This window comes from Lepidochelys olivacea, assembly GCF_965140295.1.
Source record: "Lepidochelys olivacea isolate rLepOli2 genome assembly, chromosome: 3".
Classification (NCBI taxonomy): Eukaryota; Metazoa; Chordata; order Testudines; family Cheloniidae; genus Lepidochelys; species Lepidochelys olivacea.
In genome coordinates this window covers 127,078,562-127,103,755 of record NC_140413.1, presented here as the reverse complement: position 1 = coordinate 127,103,755, position 25,194 = coordinate 127,078,562, and the positions used below count along the sequence as shown (strand labels likewise).

Genomic DNA, 25,194 nt, shown 5'->3' with positions numbered 1-25,194 from the left:
GACATCTGAAATTAAGACTGTATGCTCTCTGGGGCAGGGACTGTCTTTGCATTTTGTTCTAGGCAGGACTGGCACATGTTTGACCTAGGGAATTGATGATAATCACAACCAGACACAGGTATGTTTTTAACCATGTTCCATCATCTATTTCATCGATTAGTGACATTTTACAGTGCAAAATCAAAACTTGAATAGGAACTTGCCATTTGCATATCTTTTTTAAAAAAACATATCAACTATGAACGACAAATAAGATTTTTCTCAAGGTCCTGAAAGTGTATCCCTCTGGCTTCACGCTCAGTTTATAGTATTAGTAGTGGAATGAGTGCTTTGAACTCAATGTTTGTTTCTCTATTGTTTGCGTTGCCAGTTTATTTACTAATATTTCTAATATTAAAGACAAACAGAATTATTGACAGCATACAGAACGTTTTCTTACATTAGCAACAAGAGGCAGGGCATTGCTTATGCAAGATGATGATATTCAGCTGAGCTGTGTGGCAGTGTAAGCTATGGTTACAGTATGTTATAGGCAGGACGGCCTAGTGGTTAGGACTTGCCTGGGACTGAAGACCTGGGTTCTATTCCCTGTTCTGCCACAGACGTCCTGTGGGACCGTGGGCAAGTCATTTCACTTCCCTCTACCTTAGTCCTTCATCCTTCCCTACTTCACAGGAACTGCTCAGATACTATGGTAATGGGGGCCGTATAAGTACCTAAGATAGATAGAAATGATTTGTTCTTAATCAGCTCATCTCACTTTCTCCATCCTTTCTCACACAGTTCAGTTTTGAACCACTGTAGAAAGCTGCTTAATCAAGAGAAATGGAAAAACCTTTATTTCACAGTCACTTTATAATCAAAACTATTTTCTCAGCATGATTAAAATGGCAAAACCTTGTAAATAAATTCTGGACTTCTCTGTTATACAAGTCATGATTTTAAAATGTTTCTCCCTTTCAGCTTTCCATCCAGGGATGTCTAAATAGTTCTTATTTAAATGAGGACCCCTGCAGTCTCTAGGCCCCTAAACACCAATGTTCTGTGTTTCATATGCAGTCCATGTATTTCACTACCATTTTCAGGGGTTAATTAACATTTGCAAATTATTGAAGATGGAAATCAAGCTATGCTGTAAATGCTAAGTAATATAAATCAGCTCCCTGACTCCAAATCATCCTTCAAGGCTGGCTTTTTTTCTCCCTCACTACTTCCCATAGTCTTCCAGGGGTTGGGAGAGAGAGGAAGGGACTTTACTTGTAAAAATGGTATTGAGGCCACATTTTCAAGAGTGCTCTATATGCACAATTGGGGTCACATTTTCAGGCATGCTTGTTTTTCATTTAAGTGAAGTGACCAGATTTTCAGAAGTACTCAGTGTGCAGCATCTCCTGTTCTTATGGGGAGCTGAACTCTTTTGAAAGTCTAGCCCTAAAGCCTTTGCCTAAAGTATTTTCAGTATAACATTTCCCAAAACTACTAGTAAGTGGGACACTCAGAAAGAAGGTCTGAAATAGAAGCAGGAGTAAGAGGAGCTGTGGAGGAATGGTGGTCGTAGGAAGGGGAAGGAAGAAATTAGTGGACGTACATTAATGAAGGGGATGAAAATAGGGAAGGCAGAAAGAATAGAGAGTATAGGAGTAAAACCAAGAAAACTCAACTAAGTATATATAAACTTTAGAAAGAAAAAATAAAATTAAACCATGTTCACAGAAGATAGAAATGTCCAGACCAGGGGTAAGCAACCTATGGCACGCGTGCCAAAGGCAGCCCGTAAGCTGATTTTCAGTGGCATTCACACTGCGTGGGTCCTGGCCACCGGTCCAGGGGGCTCTGCATTTTAATTTAATTTTAAATGAAGCTTCTTACACATTTAAAAAAACCTTATTGACTTTACATACAACAATAGTTTAGTTCTATATTATAGACTTATAGAAAGAGACCTTCTAAAAACGTTAAAATGCATTGCTGGCACGCGAAACCTTAAATTAGAGTGAATAAATGAAGACTCAGCACATCACTTCTGAAAGGTTGCCAACTCCTGAGAGAGAGAGAGGAAAAAAAAATATCATGAGGGTCAACCACAAAGACAGAAGAATGAAGGGAAAAGGCTGAGGTGTAGCCGGACTGTAGGAAAGAGGAAGTACGCAGCAGAGCCATAAGACCTTCCATTCCCTGTAGCAGTCAGGGATAACTGTTTTAGCCCTTCCAAAGGACAGACACCAAAGTATACTTGACATCTTGTGTCTCTTGTGAGATCCCCCTTTTGATGCCAACTTAGTCAGGCGAATAGTCCTGGAGTGTTGCAACAGCCACAACCTCACAAAAATCTGTTAAGGCCAAAAAAAAAAAAAAACCCCAAAAAACCAACTTCCTGTTTATTCAGTAGGAAAGTAGAGGTGACTAAATGGAAATGCCAACCTTGAGAGATGATCTTTTTACTAGGTTTAGTGTGAGGTTTTTTGCCTCTACTGTACTGACAAAAGCACTGACTCCTCCAGTACAATCTAGAAGAGCCCAGTGCAGCATATCCTGGACTAAAGATGAGATGAACCCAAAATGTTTTATCTGCACACCTCTCTCTTCCCCAAACTTCCAAGGTTGGGATAAAAGTTCTGGGTTGTAGCCCAAATGGTGTGTTGAGCCTTGTTTCTAGCATGGACCACAAACTCTGGCTGACCCATTTTTGGGGTTCTCATTCAGGTGGAGGCACAAATACTGAGTGAACTGTTTTTCTAGCAATATTTTCTTAATAGGATTCAAAGCTTTATTTTGACAGCTTTACTCCCCAGTGAAGAGGCTCAACAGGCTCCCCCCCTTCCATTCCGATCCTACTTCTCCCATCCTCCCGTGTGGCTCCCCCATGTCCGAGGGGAAGAAGGGTGAAGAGAGAGGCTTGTGGCTTCTTTAGAGCTCCATTCCTGTGAAGGGGGAAGTCCTGGAGAATTTTACAGGGATAAACTCAACTGGATTCTTTAGAAGTTACTGTAAAAAACAAACAAAAAACCTATAGAATCAATAGAAAATATTAAGCTGTATAAAACCATTCTGTAGATCTCTAGAGTGGGGGTATTAAATAGCCATTAAAGCCAATGTGGATGTTCCTTTAATTCTGTAGGAGGTTCAAATAATTGTAAAAGCTTTTTAATTACTGAATTCTACAGGACATTTCCATAAGGGTTACACTCCCTAGAGGGCGACAGAAAAAGAATCCCTCCCCTCTTCTCCCCTATCTGGCTCAGCCTAAGCCCTCTCACACTGCACAGGGCGACAGAGGGGAAAAGATGCCCTGAAGCTTCCTGTCCTCACCACCACTAATATCTAATATGAAGGGGTTAGAGAGACTTCCCTTCTTTCCAGCTATGTTCCCCTCTTCTCAATTCCCAAGGTAAGAAGTGTGGACTTCAGAGCACCTCTTTACCAACACCCACCAGGCCCCAATCACTTGCCTTTACAAACCTTAGCTAACCAGCAAACACACAAATACCCTGTGAGGCAAGCCAGGAAGCTTAACTTCAGCACCAGGCAAATTGGTTGAACCTATAGTAAAGAACAGAATTATCAGACACATTGAGGAACATGATCTGCTAGAGAAGAGTCAACAAAGCTTTAGTAAAGGGAAATCATGCCACACCAATCTATAAGAATATTTTGAGGGCATTAACAAGCATGTGGACTTTCAGAAAGCCTGTGACAAAGTCCCACATCAAAAGCTCATAAGCAAAGTAAGCAGTCGTGATAAAAGGGAAGGTCCCCTGATAGATAAGTAACTGGTTTAAAAAATAGAAAACACCAGGTAGGAATAAAAGGTCAGTTTTCACAATGGTAAGAGGTAATACCAGGGTCCCCTAAGGGTCTGTACTGGGACTGGTGCTATTCAACATAGTAATAAATTATTTGGAAAAGGGGTAAACAGTGAGGATGCAAAGTTTGCAAATGATACTAAATTACTCAAGATAGTTAAGTCCAAAGCTGATTGCAAAGAGTTACAAAGGGATCTCACAAAACTGGGTGACTGGGCAACAAAATGGTAGACGAAATTCAGTGTTGATGAACGCAAAGTAATGTAAATGGGGGAAAAAATAATCCCAACTATAGATGCAAAACAATGGGCTCCACATTAGCTATTACCACTCAAGAGAGAGATCTTGGAATCATTGTGGGTAGTCCTCTGAAAACATCTGCTCAATGTGCAGCGATAGTCAAAAAAGCCAACAGAATGTTAGGACCCATTAGGAAAGGGATAGGTAATAAAACAGAAAAATATCCTAATGCCACTATATAAATCCATGTTACACCCACACCTTGAATACTACATTCAGTTCTAGTCACCTCATCTCAAAAAAAGATATATTAGAATTGGAAAGCTACAGAGAAGGGCAATGAAAATGATTAGGGTTCTGGAACTGCTTCCATAGGAGGGGAGATTAAAAAGACTGGGACTGTTCAGCTTAGAAAAGAGATGACAAACAGGGGATAGGATCCAGGTCTATAAAATCATGATTAATGTTCAGAAAGTGAATGGGGAAGTGTTATTTCTCCTTTGCATAATGCAGGGATCATCCAACAAAATTAATAGGCAGCAGATTTAAGACAAAGAAACAGTAGTACTACGTCCCACAATGCACAGTCAACCTGTGCAACTTGTTGCCAGAGGATGTTGCAAAGGCCAAAAGTATAACGGGGTGCAAAAAAAATTAGATAAGTTCCTGGAGGATAGCCATTGATGGCTCTATCAGCCAACGTGGTCAGGGATGCAACCCCATGCTCTGGGTGTCCCTAAATATCTCACCCCCAGAAGCTGGGACTGGATGACAGGGGATGGATCTCTCACTAATTGCTTTGCTCTGTTCATTCCCTCTGAAGCATCCAACACTGGCCACTGTCAGAAGACAGGATCCTGGGCTAGATGGACCATTGGTCTGATCCAGTATGTCCATTCTTGGTGTTCTTATGTATTGCTATTTGCACTTTCCTGATGCTGTTCTCAGATCACTCCTTTTTGTCTCGCTATGGATAACTGTGATGTGGTGCCCACCCGACACAGGAGTGGAAGGGGTTAATGGAGGCCTTGCGAGCCTATCATACCCTGCCCCAAAAGGGGGCAGTGGAGGTGAATCCTCCAAGTGGCATAGAAAGACTGCATGGGGCACAGCCAGTTAGAGAAGAGCTGCAGGGGGCAGCCAATCTGGGCCCCACAGGCCCATATAAGAGGGGCTGCAGAGCAGAGCACGATCAGTTGGTGCTGGGAGTTCAAGGTGTGAGGACTGCATTCCTGGCAGGCTGAGGGAACTGTAGTACCTTGGATAGAGCAGCTGCTGGCAGGGACTGGGGGAGCAAGAGGGAGCTCCTAGCTGGCTGCTGGGACTTGGTAGCTGAAAGCCCTGAGGAAAGGGTGAAAAAGGTGCTGGGGTCATGGGGAAGTGACCCAGAGAATTGAAGCAGCATTGAGAAAAATTAGAGACGCAGCAGGAGACTATTATCTACAGGGTCCCTGAGTCAGGACCTGGAGCAGTGGATGGGTCCAGGCTCACCCCCATTAGCTGGAAGTGGCTGGAATAATGGACGGAACCCCAGAAGGGGGAAATATGGACAGTGTTTCCTGGACTGAGACAGGTCTGTAGGTGGAGAAGATGATGGGAGAGGCACCACAGGAGAGGGCACAGCAGCTAATCCCCAGAATGGCCAGCAGGAGGTGCTGCTGTGTTGAGTGGACTCCATCACAGCAACATATTCTTCTAACAGTCTAAGCAGACTGAATACCTAGCTGCTGATTAATTATTTTCAGAATTATAATTACTTTAGGCTTTTTTTATATTGCCAGACATTCTATTATATTGTTTTGCTTTCCACTCCATGCTGTTAGTCTGCAGTTGTTCATATTTCTTGTGTAAAAACAGACTTGGAAAAATCTTGTGGTAGAAAATAGCTGAAACATATTGTATTCATCCCCACGTCTCTGTTAATGCCTTGGAGCATGGTTCATCCACTCTTGTATACTTAAAGGGAGATATTTGTTCTTTTCAGGGAAATTCTTCTATTATCTGAGAAAGTATGAAAAAAACAGGGTCATATTAGTGAAGCTGAAAGTGACCTAGATCCTGGAAATTACCCCAGGCAGTGAGATTCAAACCAGCCCAGGTGATGGCAATTTACGATTTGATGCTCTTCATCATTTCTTCTAATACGTGGGAATGCACCATTCGGTTATTAGTTAGTTATTATTGTAGTAAGGATTTTATTTTAGTTTTATAAATGTGTTCAGAAGAAATATTCTTTTACCATTCATTTCCTGAGGGCATCCTCATGAATGGTGCCAGATTGACAGCAACAGAGGAATTAAGTCCTCTGTTCATCCACACAAGAGGAGCCAGATCCTGCAAAAACTTATTGGCTCTAATGGGACTACTTGTGTATAAATCTTTGCAGGCATGGGACCAGGTACAGTATAGGTAACAGTAAGGCACGCTTCCTCTGCACTGGTTTACCAGTGTGCCTCAATCCTGAATATTTTTGCAAAGTGATTATCAGAGCCATGTTAATCTTTCTGTAACTCAGCAAGTTTTGAGTCCTGGAATTGTCTTGCATTGTCAAACACAACCAAACATTTTACTGCATGCAGAAACACACAAAACAGGATAAAGTACTTCAGAGGAGGCCTGAATTTGAGAAAATCCTCTTTTGCATCTCAAACCATCTAAGCACCCAATGAAGTCAACAGAACCATGCACGTGTTTAAAGTTAAGGATGTGCTTCAGTGCTGTGGTGGATCCAGACCTTAAAGAATCCTAGCATTGTCTCCCAGTCCTGCAGTCAGATCTGTGGGGGAGCTGGGATGGGTGGTGCTCTGCTCTACAAAGGTGAATAGGTTCATTGTGTGGATTCACCAAGGGCAAGTCATGCCTGACCCACCTGATTGCCTTCTATGATGAGATAACTGGCACTGTGGATATGGGGAAAGCGGTGGACATGATATACCATGACTTTTGCAAAGCTTTTGATATGATCTCCCACAGTATTCTTTGCCAGCAAGTTAAAAAAAGTATGGATTGGATGAATGGACTATAAGGTGGATAGAAAGCTGGCTAGATCGTCGGCCTCAATGAGTAGTGGTCAACGGCTCGATGTCTAGTTGGCAACCAGTTCAAGCAGAGTGCTCCAGGGGTCAATCCTGGGGCTGATTTTGCTCAACATCTTCATTAATGAGCTGGATGATGGGATGGATTGCACCCTCAGCAAGTTCGCAGATGACACTAAGATGGGGGGAGAGGTAGATACCCTGGAGGATAGGGATGGGGTCTAGAGTGACCTAGACAAATTGGAGGAGTGGGCCAAAAGAAATCTGATGAGGTTCAACAAGGACAAGTGCAGAGTCCTGCACATAGGACAGAAGAATCCCGTGCACTGCTACAGGCAGTGGATCGACTGGCTAAGCAGCAGTTCTACAGAAAAGGACCTGGGGATTACAGTGGACAAGACGCTGGATATGAGTCAGTGTGTCCTTGTTGCCAAGAAGGCTAACGGAATATTGGGCTGCACTAGTAGGAGCCAGATTTCAGAGTAACAGCCGTGTTAGTCTGTATTCGCAAAAAGAAAAGGAGGACTTGTGGCACCTTAGAGACTAACATTGCCAGCAGATCGAGGGAAGTGATTATTCCCCTTTATTCGGCACTGGTGAGGCCACATCTGGAATACTGTGTCCAGTTTTGAGGGGCCCCCCCCCACTACAGAAAGGATGTGGACAAATTGAAGAGAGTCCAGCGGAGGGCAACAAAAATTAGTAGGGGTTGGGGCATATGACTTATGAGGAGAGGCTGAGGGAACTTGGCTTATTTAGTCTGAAGAGAAGAGTGAGGGGGGGATTTGATAGCAGCCTTCAACTACCTGAAGGGAGGTTCCAAAGAGGATGGAGTTAGGCTGTTCTCCGTGGTGGCAAATGACAGAACAAGGAGCAATGATCTCAAGTTGCAGTGGGGTAGGTCTAGGTTGAATATTAGGAAAAAACATTTCACTAGGAGGGTGTTGAAGCACTGGAATGGGTTACCTAGGGAGGTGGTGGAATCTCCATCCTTAGTGGTTTTTAAGGCCTGTCTTGACAAAGCCCTGGCTGGGATGATTTAGTTGGGGTTGATCCTGCTTTGAGCAGGGGGTTGGACTAGATGACCTCCTAAGGTCTCTTCCAACCCTAATCTTCTATGATTCTATGATCTGATTACAGGATTGGGACCTTGGTCTGTAAAGGATAATTCTTGCCTAGAATATAAACGTTTTCTTTTGCTTCATACCTGCCTAGTCTTTTAACACCACAATCAAAACTAGAGATCTTGCTGTCCTAATGTTGTTTTTTGTCAGTCAATCCAGAAATATTGGTTAGCACTGCAGTAGAGCCAGTAATTCTACATACATTTTCAGTAGAAAATGGGAGTGTCAGAAATAATTTCCATTAGTTGTTCAATAATCATAGCAATTCTGCAGAGAGTGTCTCTCTGTTTTCTCTTCAGCTCTGGCAAATCCAAATAGGGAGGAGGGTGGAGTGGGGAGGTGATTTGTCTAAAATTTCAAACTTTCTAGCCAGGAAGGTGTCTGTCTTGGTTGACTACACTAAAACTACAAGAAGAGGCAAATCTTGTCCCCTCCTCTGTAGTGTCAGAAGTGCCCCAGACAGCCGGACCAGCGCAGGGAACAGGATTGGAGAATGTGCAGGCCTGGTGCAATATGAACTGAAGCTCTGTAGCTGGTCCTTGAGATGTGAAGGGTGTAGGGTGGGGCTGGGGGCCTGCTGCAGACTCAGAACTGTGTTGACCCTGCACCCGCTTCATGAACTGATTGGGGAGGGTGTCTTCTCTGGTACTTGGAGGAGGGGTGTTAAATGGATGCTAATGGGCACATTTCTGATTTAAAGAAACCATCTGTTGGGTGGTTCTTGTTCCTGGCATGCACTATATCCCTATATGTGCACACAGTGCTCAAGAAAATATAGCGTATATAGTTCCTGGGTTTTGTGGGTCCTGAAAATTTGTTGTACGTTGCAGATGGCTTCCTCTCTGATGCTCTCAATATCGGCTGTTATGAATTCTTACATGCTGCCTATATTCTTATGCTGTCTCAAATGCTCCCCAACCTGTGTCTACATTCTTCAGCCCTGGCATCCAGCTGCATTTCCACAGAATCAATTACAGCTGGGTTCTTTCTTGGGAAACCACCCATGCTAAGTCTACAGCCGCAAAAGGCTTTAAATTAATCACAGCAGCAGGAGGAGGGAGTCTCTGTTATAGGTAAATCACTATCTGTAATCCCACTGGAGTTACACTAACAGCTAGAATTGCCACGACAGGCCTTCTCAGGAGACACAAGTACTGTGGCCACCATAGCTGGTATTCCAAAATAAAAGGTGGAATCACTGTGAGTAAGGCACAAGTGTGCTGGTCTAAGGTTGCTTGCAGGCCAGCTGAGCATTCCCTACCTTTGCTAACTTCAGTCCCTCTCAGTCAAAATCATTTTCAGTGTTTTGGGTCAGATGTGACCCCCACCCTCCCAAAGACAATCCAGTTCACAAGAATATCACTTCTTATAAAGAGAAAAAGGATAGTCATATGGTCAGGGCACTAACATACGATTTGGGAGAGCTGGGCCCAGTTCACTTCATCACCAACATCCTGTGTGATCTTGGGTGGTTAAGTCACTACAGGTATGTCGACATTGCATTTTAAAACCTGCAGCAGTGCAGCTCAGAGCCCAGGTTGACAGACTCTGGCTCATGCTGCAGCACTAAAAACAGCTGTCTTGGTGTTCGGGCTCAGGCTGGAGCGAGTTCAGGCTCTGAAGCCAGGCCTCAGAGCCCGAGCTGTAAAGTCCACACAGCTGTTTTTAGCATAGCGTAAATCCAAGTCTGTTGACCTGGGCTCTGAGCCTCGCTGCCATGAGTGTTAAAATGCAGTGTAGGCATACCATTAGTCTCTCTGTGCCTCAGTTCCCCCTCTGTAAAATGGGAATAATAGCACTTTCCTCCTTCACAGGAGTGTTGTGAGGAAAAATACACTAAAGATTGTAAGGCTCTGAGATACTATGGTGATATGGGGCCATACAAGTACCTCTGGAATTTTCTTCTGCTTGGTGTGTCACTAAAAGAAGTTCCCTCCATTCAGAAGCAGCGGCAGAGTATACACAATTATTGTTCTAGGAAATGGAAATAAGACATTTGCGGGTCAAAATCAAACTGCTTCCACAACTGTGTGACTGAGAACATTCTAGATGAGTAGAATGGAAATAACTGTAAAAATCTCATTTACGCATTAACTCTCTCTTTGGCTTGTTTACTATTTGCTTTCCCTTTAGTGAAAATAGGCCACTGAATGTCTCTTTTCCTTGTGGTCAGTCTTATTCCTTTTAAAATCCATTTCCACTGATTTTTTTCCTTTAAATAATAACAGCATTTGTATTGATGTTAGGTTTAATTAAGAGCTTACACTTAATTTTAGATCTTAAATGGACCTGATTATGGACCAGTTCCTTAAAATGGACACAATTACTTGCTGGGGCAAACTTCCATTGAACCCTGTGAAAGATTTGCTTTGGTGTAGAGAGCGTGAAATTCATACTTAAATAAATGACCACCAGAACCAAATTAAGGCATAGCTACTGTAGACCTATGCCTAGAGCCCTAGCTCTTTGTCATATGATCTAAGCTTTGATTTAAATGAAAGCTGCTTCTAGCCATTATGGATGCTAAGTAAACCTCAAAATTGTGACTCTAGTGTAACTGATACAGTGGTCTCTGCAGATATCCTGAAACCATAACTCACTTGCCCCATGTATTACAATGGGTTGTTAACTCTAAGACCTGCTGCTCTGCAAGGACCCTGCCAACACCACCCCAGCAGAAGACCCTCTGTGAAAGGGTCTGTTGCTGCCACCAACCCATTGTCAGGAGCCTCCACATTCAGCTTTGCTCCAGTGTGGGAGGGGCCTGAATTCTTCCTTCTCTGGGGTGGATCTGCACCCACCGGTAGCGAGGGAGCAATAGCCTGCAGAGGCAAGGATCCACAGTCTGCCCAAAGAGGAGTACTAGTAGCTTCTTCACCAGCCCAACAGACTGTTATTGTGTGGTTTTTCCTTAGCCACCACCATCCTAAGCAGAGTAATGCTTTGGCAAAGGGGTGGAGCTTGGTGCAGGGGCAGAGACGCAGGAAACTGTTATTGGATCCCAGTCCTGCTCTTCTAATGCGTATGTATTCCATTTCAATGCAGGTCAATGGGCATTTGATTAGAAAGGACTTTCTATTGAGGAACATTTCAAAGCATCAGTCAGAATAGTGGACATCTGAGTCTGACTTTTAATGAAGAAAACCAGTATTCTGGCCCACTACATAATAAATAAATTACATGAGAAGGAAAAACTAGGTACATTCTTTTCTACAAACAATAAGGTGTGTACAAAGAGAACCAGTTTATTTCAGTTTATTACACCAGTTTATTACAGCTCACGGCTCTGTTTCCCATTGGGCTTTCCAAATATGCAAGTCAGAGTTGCATAAACACAGTGATAGGTCTCTGTTTGCACTCATATGAAGGAAGTGCAGAAAGAGCATGTAGATTCTCTTGCACACATGCTTTTGAAAATTTGGGCCAATAACTGTGTTGCTGCTTACACACATTTTCTGATGCTTTCACAAAACTGTAAAAACAACATAAAACAAAGCAACTGAGCATCCAAGGTTTTTTGTCTTATGTCTATTGAAACCCAGTGCCCAACAGAGCCAAAATGAGTTTCACATTATTTAGCTCAATAAAAATTTCTTTGAGGCTAGAATTTAATTTCCCATTCATTTTATTAACAGAGGTTGTGAACAATTGAGGCAAGGTGAAAATGTGCTTTCCCCCTGGAGGAGTAGAAAAGTTTGTTTTAAATTTTCATTACAATCTACATACAGCTTTATATTGAGTCTACTGTAGCCATAGGCTATGGACCTTCACTGTGCAGCAAGTAATGGAACAATGTATTATGTAAAGAGGAAATGAGGCCATTTCTAGTTAACAGTGGCTGTAACTTTTAACTATGTGAAGCAGTCATTTTAGCTTAGAAATGCATCAACCTGGTCTTGGTTCAGCTGCCAAGTATGTAGAGAGGAAGAGATGCGTTTCCCTGGCAGATTCCACCCCTTAACGGAGGAGCAATTTTCTGAAAGCGATTCCGTTCTTTGCTCCTCACAAAAAAATTATTTATGCCCATTTCAATTCTCATCATTACTTTAACTTGTGGCAAGCATGATAGGGGGTCCAGCACCATGTCAGTGACTGTGAAAAGCTCTGATAATATTTATTGTTTGTGCTCCCCTTTTTGCTTTTTTCCCCCCCTCTCCTATTCTCTTCTTTTGACTGGGAAGATGAAAAATAGGGAGCTGCTGGGGCTGGCCACTCACTTGCTTCGATGAACTTCCGGACTGGCACGGTTAACTGAACTTCATTCTTTGAGCTGGCCAAAAGAGGCTTTGTAGCCTCCTACCTGCATGCTCTGCTCTGTCAGTGCAGTGCGACTGAGCATGTTAAAGAGAGCACGGTGGGTAACTGTTTGTTCTGTGGATATATGTGGGAGTAAGTGGAAAATGTTACTCAGATGGCACCATAACTTCTGAAATGTTACACCACCATCCTTGGACTCCAGTAAACAAGTGGAATTTATATCCTGTACCTCTGTGAGCAGTGCACAGAGAAGAGCTGAACCTATTTTCCCCCAAATATCATTGAGTTGGAGTTCAGATTCCTTGGTACATTGGGATGTAGCTCTGAAATTGTAATCTTTTTGGAGAGGGAACATGTTTTAATCTGAAAGGCAACCTGTGAATTTATGCTGCTCTGTAAATGATAGGTTATACTATTGACAATCACATGCTAGGCACAGAATGTGAATGGTACCCTATTGTATGTGTCATACCAATTGCAAACTACCGTGAAGCAAGTCCAGGCAAAGATAACTATAAAATGTTTCTGTATAATACTGTGCGGAGACTAGTGCAACCAGCTCATTGCAGACACTTTGGGCATTTCAGAAAACTGAAATGTATTTCCTCCTCACTCAATACTCTCTATCTGAAAAACAGGACTGTTCATCAGTACTTACTGTAGTTCGTTTCCTGCCTGTAACCAGGTCTCTCTCCAGCCATTCCCTCCCCACCTCTCTTGCCTTCTCTCAGCTCGTTCTTCTCTCTTCTTCCTCCCACCCCCATCATTTCCTTTCCAATCCTTCCGTCCCAATCCTTTTCACCATATTGAGTCCTCTTGTTCCATCAGGGCACAAAAGGCCTCCTGCATGGGCCAAGGTTTGCCTACTGGGGAGTTCACTGTCTGGAATGCAAGCTGCCTCTCATTGATAGTGTGTGTTAGGAGACCAGTCAGGAGGAAGGGGACTGCTGCAGAGATACAGGTAGGTGCAGCACAGCGTCACCCCTTTTCCACCTACACGTGAACATTTTCCATTGGGTTGAGGTGAAGTAGCATGCTCACTTCTCCCTCCACACTCCATAAAGGCTGTCCTCAGCCCCAGCTATAAATGCACTGACCTCCCACCTTACAGCTGATTGCACCACCCGCCAGCAGCATTGTTATCAAGAAGAAATTTTAGGAGGCCCTCTGAAGTGGCATGGCGTAGGTTCTGGTGCACACAGATTCTGGCCTTAAACCACCTCCAATTCCTTTTGGGGCAAATTTGCAGAAATAATAACCTAATCTCTTTTAGTCTCACATTTTCACGAGACATGTAAGGCAAGGAAGTTTGGTGTGAACATTTTCCATATGCGTCTTGGACTATGATATTGTTTCTCTCATCTCTTTCTAATCACCCCTGCAGCAAACATCACCATAGCATTTAAGCACTTGGCTGGTAAATTAGGTCTGTATGATGGAGTCCCTGCTAGACTCTCAGTGGAGTCTTCCACTCTTCTCCCTTCCCTGATTACAGGAAGATTTGCTTGGAGCTGAGGATTTGGACCCCTCCACACAAACCCTCTTCTTGTAGTGGAAAAATTTCATAAAGAGCATACAGCATACCTTATACGTGGTCAGACTCCAGTAAGTCTGATCCCTTCTGGGAGCTCATTCTACAGCTGCATCCTCTCAACCAGGAACACCTTACCTCTGGTTCTCGGGTACTTTGCCCTGGACTCCATTAGCTGCATTGTCTCAAGGGAGGACAACTGTCTTGGTGAGTCATGGGTGGAGATGCAGCCACTTAGCTGGCATTTCATTCTGCTTTTTCCACTTCCCCAAACCCTGAAAAAACTTGTTTACTTTCAGCTTTAAAGGCAAATCTTGAAGTGCAAATAATAAGTCTATCTGACGTAAGTACTTCTATCAAATAAAATTCTACTCCAATCCTAATGAAGAGTGCACAGTAGCTCCTCTGATAATATAGATCTGCAATATAGCTCTAATTTCAGTTCTCTGAGCTAACCCTGAAAACACATTTTTAGAGCCAAAAGAAAAGGAGTACTTGTGGCACCTTAGAGACTAACCAATTTATTTGAGCATAAGCTTTCGTGAGCTACAGCTCACTTCATCGGATGCATAAAAGTGGAAAATGCAGTGAGGATGTTTTTATACACACAGATCATGAAAAAATGGGTGTTTATCACTTCAGAAGGTTTTCTCTCCTCCCACCCCACTCTCCTGCTGGTAATAGCTTATCTAAAGTGATCACTCCTTACAATGTGTATGATAATTAAGGTGGGCCATTTCCAGCACAAATCCAGGGTTTAACAAGAACGTCTGAGGAACGGGGTGGGGGGGAAGAGAGGAATAAACAAGGGGAAATAGGTTACCTTGCATAATGACCTCGCCACTCCCAGTCTCTATTCAAGCCTAAGTTAATTGTATCCAATTTGCAAATGAATTCCAATTCAGCAGTCTCTCGCTGGAATCTGGTTTTGAAGTTTTTCTGTTGTAATATCACAACTTTCATGTCTGTAATTGCGTGACCAGAGAGATTGAAGTGTTCTCCGACTGGTTTATGAATGTTATAATTCTTGACATCTGATTTGTGTCCATTTATTCTTTTACGTAGAGACTGTCCAGTTTGACCAATGTACATGGCAGAGGGGCATTGCTGGCACATGATGGCATATATCACATTGGTGGATGTGCAAGTGAACGAGCCTCTGATAGTGTGGCTGATGTTATTAGGCCCTGTGATGGTGTCCCCTGAATAGATATGTGGGCACAGTTGGCAATGGGCTTTGTTGCAAGGATAGGTTCCTGGGTTAGTGGTTCTGTTGTGTGGTATGTGGTTGTTGGTGAGTATTTGCTTCAGGTTGGGGGGCTGTCTGTAGGCAAGGACTGGCCTGTCTCCCAAGATTTGTGAGAGTGATGGGTCGTCCTTCAGGATAGGTTGTAGATCCTTGATAATGCATTGGAGAGGTTTTAGTTGGGGGCTGAAGGTGACAGCTAGTGGCGTTCTGTAATTTTCTTTGTTAGGCCTGTCCTGTAGTAGGTGACTTCTGGGTACTCTTCTGGCTCTGTCAATCTGTTTCTTCACTTCAGCAGGTGGGTATTGTAGTTGTAAGAATGCTTGACAGAGATCTTGTAGGTGTTTCTCTCTGTCTGAGGGGTTGGAGCAAATGTGGTTGTATCGTGGAGCTTGGCTGTAGACAATGGACCGTGTGGTGTGGTCTGGGTGAAAGCTGGAGGCATGTAGGTAGGAATAGCGGTCAGTAGGTTTCCGGTATAGGGTGGTGTTTATGTGACCATCGCTTATTAGCACCATAGTGTCCAGGAAGTGGAGACATTTCTGAAATATGTCAGACACTGAATGCAAGCAGGTATATTCTTCCACTCATTACCGGAAAAATACTTGCCTTTCTCTAGTAATTCTGTCTGTAGATTAACAACCATAGTGACTGCTGGGCTAATACTTATTTCAAATCTATCCATCAATAACAGGGCCCATCTTTTCTGCTTCCTCACCCCCCAAGGAACTGCAAGCAAGAGCAAACATTTTTATCAAATTTTCTGGGTGACCTGTCATGTCAAAATGCATCACAGCAGGTTCCATTAGGCGTGTGAACAGCAGCACAATGTAAAACCACTGTGACAGAATGACCCATTTAAATATATCACTAGGGAAATATGAAGGGCACACTTTCAAGGAGTTGCAATTTTCAAAGAAAGAGAAACCTTTCAGCAAAGATTTTTTTTTTATTGTCCTTTGGAAGGAAGGACAGACATTCATTGAGTTATTCAAATCTGTTGGAAGGTATCTGGCTGTTTTCCTGCTCCTGTGCTCTACTCTCCACTCATGACTTACCTCCATAATGATTCTTCTCCCTCTCCAATCTTTATGATTTTTCTTCCATGCTTCCCCTTTATACTGGAAAAGTCCCATCATCTTCTCATTCAAATTCATTCTTAAAAAAAAATGTTCCATGAAGCCTCTCATAGTAAATCCACCAAAGAAGGAAGAGCATGCAAATCCCATCGATGGAGAGTGTCTTCACTAGACCCGCTAAATTGATGCTGCTACGTTGATTGCAGCAACATCGATTTAGCTCCGTAGTAAAGACAAGCCCTTAGAAACCAAAGTCTTTTTTTAAGTGAATAGAGGCGGGAACCTTCTCTTTGCTACTCTGCCAATGTGCCTCAACCCCAACCTAAAGGGACCACCTGTACCAATGAGAGGTTAGTCCTGTTTCTGTGACCAATCATTCCTAGGCTTATGATTAAAATGCCAACAAAACAATAAGTGCAGTAGTAGTTTTGTCATATATACTCCTGTCAATGGGGAACTGACCTGAGGCCACAAAACTCATTTCACATAAGCCACCAAATACCAGCCAGCTTCTGCTAACTATGAACTGGGCTGGGCTGGATTTGAATTGGCGATTGATGTTATTATCCTATCACAAATGCTGTGAACTACGCGGGATTCCCTCTTGATTTTCCTTTAAATCCAACCATTTTCCAACTGGGAGGAAAAAGCCACGTGGGTTTGGTTTTGTACGTCAAAAGGCCACAACTGTCACAGAGGGACCACTACTGCAAAAGTAATACTGTTACTGTAGTTGTGGTTGATTTTTTTCCTCTGGTTGCTCATTTTCAATCTTCCCTTCACCTGCTGTTCCGTTACTTTACACTTCACCATGGAACTGTTGAACAGCTGCTGCTAAACTGTGTGAAAACTAAAAACAGAGCTCTTGAAGCTTTGACACAGCTGCTCATAAACTTGTGGGCTTTTTCCCCACCCTGAAAACTACAACAGAGAGCAACTTTATTTCATTGGCTCCAGGATAACTGAACGTTAACAGTATTTCCTTCTAAATATGTGTCATATGGGGATTGTAGTCTCTTTAATTAGGATTTGGTTCTTTGTTGCAGCAGTAGGTATCAAAGCTGTCTGTGCTTGCAAGTGAAGCAAGAACGATGCAGGTGTATAGCATACTGCTAGTAGTACGACTAAGGTGGAGGTAACTGATCACAGGCACTGAGTAATGGCAGCCATGGTGCAGGATTCAAGTTTATTACTTATTTCTGGCTCCTTAATCAAATAGTAAGGGGGATTCCTACTGATGAATGGGATTGCTTTCTTCAACAGCAGGAACCACAGTAAAAAACATGCAGAAACACAGGTTTTACTTGGGTAGGAATGTACCTTTCTCAAATAGCTGAGTGACAATCACCAGACTGGCCTTTCAGAGAAACTGCACTGGAGAGAAAAAGGTCTTTAGTTTTTTCTCGCGCCATTGGAGTTCTTTATCTGCTTGGTGGCACTGAATGTACTGGAAGGTCATGGAAGAGATCTCTTAGACACATTCTGCTTTGTTCCATGGGTTAACAATTAATAGGAGGTGCACCTTTGGAACTGAGAACAGAACTGGATTCACTTTATTTTTTAATATGTTTTCATAGTGGTTTTTATGAATGTACTTGGAAGTGTTTTGGCCAACAGGTGTTGCTTAACAATTGCAGGCCCTGAACAATGGGATTAGAGGTATTTAGCACCTGCATCTCACGCTGACCTCAGTGGGAGTTGTAGGTACTCGGCATTTTTGAAAATTGGACCTTTAGAATATACTAAATTAAGCATGCTGCTGGACTGGCAAAGCCAATACTGCTGTGTGAGTTTTAACATCATATTTTCCCTACGTTGTCAATTTAATGTTTTAAAATCCTGCTTACACTTGAAAGTTACCATTTTTACTTCCGGGGGGGTGGGGGTGGAGGCAAGAGATAATACACTCTGTCAGATATCACAACCTCTTCCATCCCTTCTTGGTGTGGTTTCCAGTTGATTGCCTTCTTCAACGAGGATAGGAAGTAGATCTGGACACAGATGAAATACAGAAGAGATGTGGACTTCTTCTCTTCTCTCTTGCACAGCTGTAACAATGTACTTCAGTGAAGTTATGCCTGCTGTACACAGAGAGAGAGAAGACAAGCAAGATCGTGTCCATGGAGGCAGGGACAGTCCCCACAAATAACCCAGCTAGTACTTTTTCCGTTGACTTCAGCCAGTAGGGACCTGGGTCAAAGCACAATGTTGTCCAAAGTTTATAGTTAATGTCATCTGGCCCTTCAAGATACTTTTGAGGTCTGTCCTGCCCAGAGTGTGCCATTTACAGCACCTATGATCAGCTAGAGGAGAACATAAATCCCATAGCAAGTACATCTAACAGCTGCATGAAAAGTCTCAGTGACAGCATTTTTGAAGGTTTCATTTCTCTCAAGGAGGCTCAGAAACACTAGTCTTTGACATGGATGTCAGGAAAAATATTTTGCAAGGGATGAAAAGCACTTCAGGTGAAGTGGCAGAAGTTACTGTTGACTAGATGTCTCATAAGATTTGAGATGTGCTTCAGTGAAACAGGGATGTTGATTTTTACAAATAAATGCTTTCTTGTTTGGGGGATGTTGGGGCATGAGACAAGGCATTTCAGTGAAATTTTGATTAAAATATTAAATTAGGTAGTGTTCATATAATGCCCTGAAAATGTGGTGTGCTCGGAGCAACTTACTTTAACCATTTATTTTTCTTCCAAATTCTGGTGTGAAAACAGCTTAAGTGCTGGGAATTAGACCCAAATTCTGCAAACACTTACACAGGTGCAGCCACATGAGTAGTCATCCTTAAACTTAATCATGCATATAAATGTTTGCATGATCAGAGTGTTAGTTTCTAGATTTTAAGCAAGGTAAAACTGTTTTAAAAGGAACCTGTACTTGTTTCCTAGGTCATTTCACTTCTCTTCACATCTGCAACATCACACATATTATCCTCAGAATTTAGAGGATTTTTTCCTCGTGTCATCTTGAAAAATCTATTTTGGATGCAATAATGTACACAGGTCTGTCTTCTCAGCCATTTTTGGCAATTGAGAGGAGGGCAATACAAAAAACCCAGACTGCTATATACATGCATGCAGACAAAAAATGCAGATCCAGTAAATGTGAATATGTAATGAAATACATTTTTATAGTTTCATAGATTATAAGGCGAGAGGAGACCACTGTGATCATCTAGTCTGACATCCTGCATAACACAAGCCATAGAACTTCTCTGAATTAATTCCTGTTTGAACTAGAACATATCTTTTAGAAAAACATCCAATCTTTATTTTAAAATTGCCAGTGGCAGACTTCATCAGGTCATATTTAAGGGGCATCTGAACACTAGGACAAGGGCACACACAATGAAGGTGTATGTTCTAATTTTAATTAAACATAAAGGACCTAAACCTGCATACACTTAAGCACATGAATAATGTTATGGATCTGAATTGTTCCAATAACTTCAGTGGGAGAGCTTATAAATATTTGCATTAAAGAAACATAGGACACTATTTATAGTATAGCATTAAAACCTAGTATAAATTATGTACAGTAACCTAACTTCAATAGTTTTGATCTAATATGGATGGGTAAACACATTTGAAATAGATTTTTGTGTAGATGGGCAAAAGCTTTAGAACAGATGCGCTTCTTTTTTCATTAAAGATAAAATTGTTGACCATACAAAATATTTTTATTCAAAAGTTTTAAAACAGAGGGAGACAATATAAAAGATAAGAGAATACAGTAGATGAGAGACAGTAGAAATTGAGTTACAGTGAGTATACATGTTTGGGATTTTTAAATGGGGGCCTAAGGCAATTGGTTGTCTAACTCTTTTTTGAAAACCCCAGCCATTGTTCTTATACCAGCTATATGTATTTTTTCTAGTTCATCCCATATGACTCATCTTTCCTAAAATAGTTCTCTTGATAATTCAATACAGACAGTACCCTGCATACATTTTTTTCTACAGAACTACAGGGCGATATTGATAATGTGAGATTAGACTGGGGGAAAAGAAATTAACGAGCAAATCTCTCCAGAGGATGGGAAAGATATGATACTAGCCACTATGATAAGCAGTACGAGTCCTGCCCCCAGCCCCCCATGCACATCCACATCACTGTAAGTTATAAGTAAGGCTAAGATTTTGTCACTGATATTTTTAGTAAAAGTCACGGACAGGTCACGGGCAATAATGAAAAATTCACGGAAGCCCGTGACCTGTCCCTGACTTTGGATAAAAATATCCATGCAAAATGGGGAGCATGGGCAGCTACGAGCGGGCTGGGAGCTCTAGGAGCCCCCACCACCCATGGGGGCTCGGAGCTCCAGGGTCCCCCTCTATTGGCGGCTTCCAGCGGCAGTGGTCCACCCTGCCGCCCGCGGCGGATGGGAGCGGCGGAGGGCTCCCACAGCTCCCTGCCTCCACAGGCGTCAGGGCACCCGGTTGTCACACACACACACACACACACACACACCTCTCTCTCTCTCTCCTTAATAACTGTGTTATTAAGCAATTGTCATTGATAAAATAATAGTATGTGCTCAGTCATTTTGCTGTGAGAATATGTATATATAAAAATGAATTTTTTTCCCTGTCATACCATTGAAACATCAATAGCACTATAGTAAATGAAATCATGAATTCACACTACTGTGGCTCTTTTGCGTAATGTTGATTGCTGATTCGGCTCCTGAACCACTGAGGTCTGAGAATCACTGAGCTAGGCCGTGAAACTGGGGTCAGCTCTCCCAAGCCTCCCCAGTAGCCATTACACACTCCCAGACTTCCACGAAAGCTGTGGACCCTCTGGTTTACTGTTCCTCTCTTCAGGGACAACATGATCATGTAAGCAAATAATGCACAGACTCTCTTAGGATTTGTTCAGTGTATTTTCAGGGTATCCAGGATTCTTCTGTACCCCTACTCCACCAGTCTTATCTTCTGGTCTCTCTCTGCTCTCTAAAATAGCTGGTGAGAGGGCTGCCCTTTTATAAGGTTCCAGTTCCCCCTGTCATGTGAGTCTCTTCCTTGTCAGGTGATCCATTGCTTGATTACAAACTTACCTGATTGATCTGATTCCTCAGGCAGCAGTGTTTACAAAATGGAGAATGATGGTTAATATAGATATGTAAGGCATACACTAATTCACCATGTACTGTAAGATCTCAGAAGGTGGAAGAGCTTTTAATCAAGAAAAAAGTACAAATTAATGTGTGCTTTGTAAAATCCAAGAATTTTACTTACAGTGATGCAACAGTGAGGCAGATCTGCAGTGGCCATAAAGGCTGGGGAGATGATCTTGTATACAAGGGAAATATAGGCACATGAGCAAGTGTCAGCAATACTGGACCATGTTCTCTCTGGTGCATATCTACAGTTACTTCTGCAGGTGTCCCACAGTAACTTAAACTAAAGTGGCTACAATATTCTGCCTTCAGGGTCAGGTTTAGTGACACTCGCAGCCATACCTACTCTCCTTTTACAACATGGCAGCTTTTCCCTAACATAACATGCTGCAAACTAGGAGGAGCTGCATGAGGCAAGCGCTTATATATGGTGCTGTAACTTGTAAAGCAGGGGTGGGCAAACTTTTTGGGCCGAGGGCCACATCTGGGTGGGGAAATTGTATGCAGGACTGGGGCAGGGGGTTGGTGTGCAGGAGGGAGTGCAGAGTGTGGGAGGGGGTGCGGTGTGCAGGAATGGGCTCAGAGCAAGCGATTGGGGCAGAGAAGGGGTGCAGGGTGTATGAGGGGGCTCAAGGAAAGGGCTTGGGGTGCAAGAGCAGTGCAGAGTGCAGGAGGGGGCTCAGGGCAGGGGTGCAAGAGGGGTGCAGACTGTGGGAGGGAGCTCAGGGCAGGGGATTGGGGTGCAGGAGGGATGTGGGGTGCAGGCAGGGAGTTGGGGGTGGGGTTCAGGACGGGTATGGGGTGTGACGGGGGCTCAGGGCAGGGAGTTGGGGTTCCAGAAGGGGTGCAAGGTGCAGGCAGGGAGCTTAGGGCAGGGAATTGGGGGGCAGAGTGCAGGAGGGGTTCGAATCCGGCCTGGCGCTGCTTACCTAAAGCGGCTCTGGGGCCAGGGCAGGCTCCCTCCCTGCCTGCCTGCCCTAGCCCCGTGCCGCGCCACACCGGGAAATGGACTAAACCACATCCCTGCGCGGCCCCTGGGGGCTGGGGGGGGGCACAGGGCTCCGTGCGCTGCCCTTGCCATGCCTCCAGCTACCACCCCGACGCTCCCATTGGCCATGGTTTCCTGTTCCTGGCTAATGGGAGCTGCAGGGGGCGGTGCCTGGAGGCAAGGGCAACACACAAAGCACCCTCCCTCCCCGCAGGGCCCCAGGGACGTGGTGCCGGCCACTTCTGAGAGAGGGGCAGGGCCTGCGGCACCACGGGGGGCAATCCCGTGGGCTGGATCCAAAGCCCTGAGGGGCTGGATCCAGCCCGCGGGCTGTAGTTTCCCCACCCCTGTTGTAAAGGATGTGTATTGATACTTCAACACCTGCAGTGCCTAACCCCTTAAAGACCTACAGATGTCACTTTATTACTATGTTTAGTCCCATTGAAATCAATAAAACTGCTTACATGGGAAGCTGCTCTGCAGTAATTTATCAATATTGTAAGTTGACCTGGTTATTGGGATGTCTACTGTATGACTATATTGCAATGTGGATTGTGTGACTAGGTTGGTTTAGTTTAATAGCAGGCTGTTAGAAACAAATAGGAAGGTAAAAGCAATGACTATAGACAAGACAGACGCAACAAACCTTTGGGATATTTACAGGACAGTGGGACAGCAATTGGCCTGAGGAAACATGGTTGACATCCCACAGAGCTGGTTTTGGACAGCAGAGTCAAAATGCCAGAAATTGAGAGAAATAAAGATTTTAGGGGGCAGGCAGTAGGCGCCGGGGACAGTTGTGGCTAAGAACCGTTTCTGATTGACACACTGCTGCAGATGTTCAAAACAGTTAGACCTCCCTAGGCTTCCATCAGGGGATGGCAAGCCTTTAAGTCAGGTAGATGTGTGTAGAGTGTGTGTTGCTTTTAAAATCCTTTTTCTCTTATGTTATGCTTTATTTCTACTGTTGAGATAAAGCAATGCTTTGGTTTAAGAAGGCTACTGGTCACAGTATTCATCATTGGCCACAGAGTCCTGAAGGGAAGAATGGCATGTGCTAAACCAGTTGGACCTTCTGAGTAAGCAAGGCAGATAGACCAGGCCCTAGGTTACAGACCCCTATGTAAAAGGGGGAGAATCAGGGGATTCCACCCAGGAGAGGTGAAGGCACAAGGCCTGACACTTGTGGGGTGCACTCAGAGAGACCAGAGCGGGGACAGAGGTGCAGCTAGCCCTGCAACTGTGATAGACCATTTTTTCCAGAATCAAGCCATGCAAAAACTCGATAGGCTCCCATGTACCGCATGCTGATGTAGTTAAGATTCAGTTATTGAAATCAGTGTGGAGGGAAACTTTTTATCAGCTCATTTGGAAAGAATTCTGGCAAAATTAATCAAATCATGGTAGTCTTGATCTTCTCATTTTGATTTTTTTTTTTTTTTAGTTTTAACAAGTACATCTTGTAGTATGTGAATAAATCAAATATATGTTTTTGTTTTCTTGTTTTGCATGACCTGACCTTACTGTGAAGCATTTACAGGAATCTTTCCAAAAATGTGCTGTTTATGGAAAAATAAAATCCATCTTAGAAATTAGTGTCCGCTAAACCAGGGCAGTTAAGAGGATGGTCAGTTGCTTCACAGAGTTTACAGAAACCTGTGTGCAAACTCTGCTGCTTCTTTTTTTTTTTTTTTAAGGGTCTTCAAGCTGAAAAGTTCCAACAGAGTTTAATTAAAGTTACCTACTGTTTAAAATAGGCCCATTCCTGCTTTGAAGCAGCTTGCAAAGACTACCTTTCCAACACTGAATTAAAGTCACTGCAGGCATGTTTCAAACTCTTAAACTATACCAAATCCTATCATTGCTATTCTTCCCTGCTCTCCCCCTCCAAGTTATAGAATCATCACATAACCTCTACTTTAAACTAAATATACAGTTATACTTAAAGTTAAGGTTATAGGTTTCCTATTACTTCTCTTAACCAATGAAGACTATTGGGTCTAAGTTTGTATAGCCCTTTGAAAATCATAAATGCTATTTAAGGTCTAAGTATTATTTATTTACTTTTGTTTTCACCATTTTCTTTTGGAGCTACAATTCCAGAAATACATTTAAAAATTATTATTTTTTTCCTTTTTACCTTCCCAGTTGAAGATCCCCAGGGTTCACCCCCACCCTGTTTTGAAATGCAATGATTAATTCAGACACACATGAGGCCCACAAGAGCATGCTATGTTAAAATAAGGTTCGACTGCTAAAAGCCATGAAATTCAAACATAAGGCTTTAACTGTGCCCTTAATCTGCACTGGCTGATGTATCCATCGAAGGCATTACAAGAGGAAGTTCATATATCATCTGTACTGCAATAGTTAGACACGATTTGTCTCTCTTTTGGGAGCATTGTGGGTGCACTGCATAAATATATACATTTAGAAAATTTTAAAGAAGTGCATTAAAACTCAGTACATTGTAAGTATTCCAATCCAGTGAGAAGGCTGCTGTGGACTTCAGCAAGTATTGCATCAGGTCCTAAATTTCTATTTACCCACACCTTTAAAAATTGATTTTTGACACAAATAGGAGTGCAGTGGCTCGATGTCTTTAATCATGAAACTATTTCATACTGACTTAGCCCCAAATACTGCATTACACAACGTATCTTCTACCCCATGCCACACTCCCACAACAAAAGGCAAGGATGTTGGGTGGCACTGTAAACACTGTATCACCTTTCTTTTAAAAATGGTTGCTGTGCAGG

At 43.1% G+C, this 25,194-nt stretch overlaps 1 protein-coding gene across 3 annotated transcripts in view; it reads left to right on the top strand.

Annotated features, from left to right (window-relative positions):
• The window catches only part of RPS6KA2 (ribosomal protein S6 kinase A2), a 475,722-nt gene that overhangs the window by 236,798 nt on the left and 213,730 nt on the right, over positions 1-25,194 (top strand). The window contains exon 1 of one of the 3 annotated variants that reach the window (XM_084622454.1): positions 14,137-14,197. The exons of the other annotated variants lie outside the window; for them this stretch is intronic. The gene's annotated coding sequence lies outside the window, so the exon portion shown is untranslated. Of the gene's footprint in view, positions 1-14,136; positions 14,198-25,194 lie in introns of those variants that run through there. 3 annotated transcript variants of the gene reach the window in all.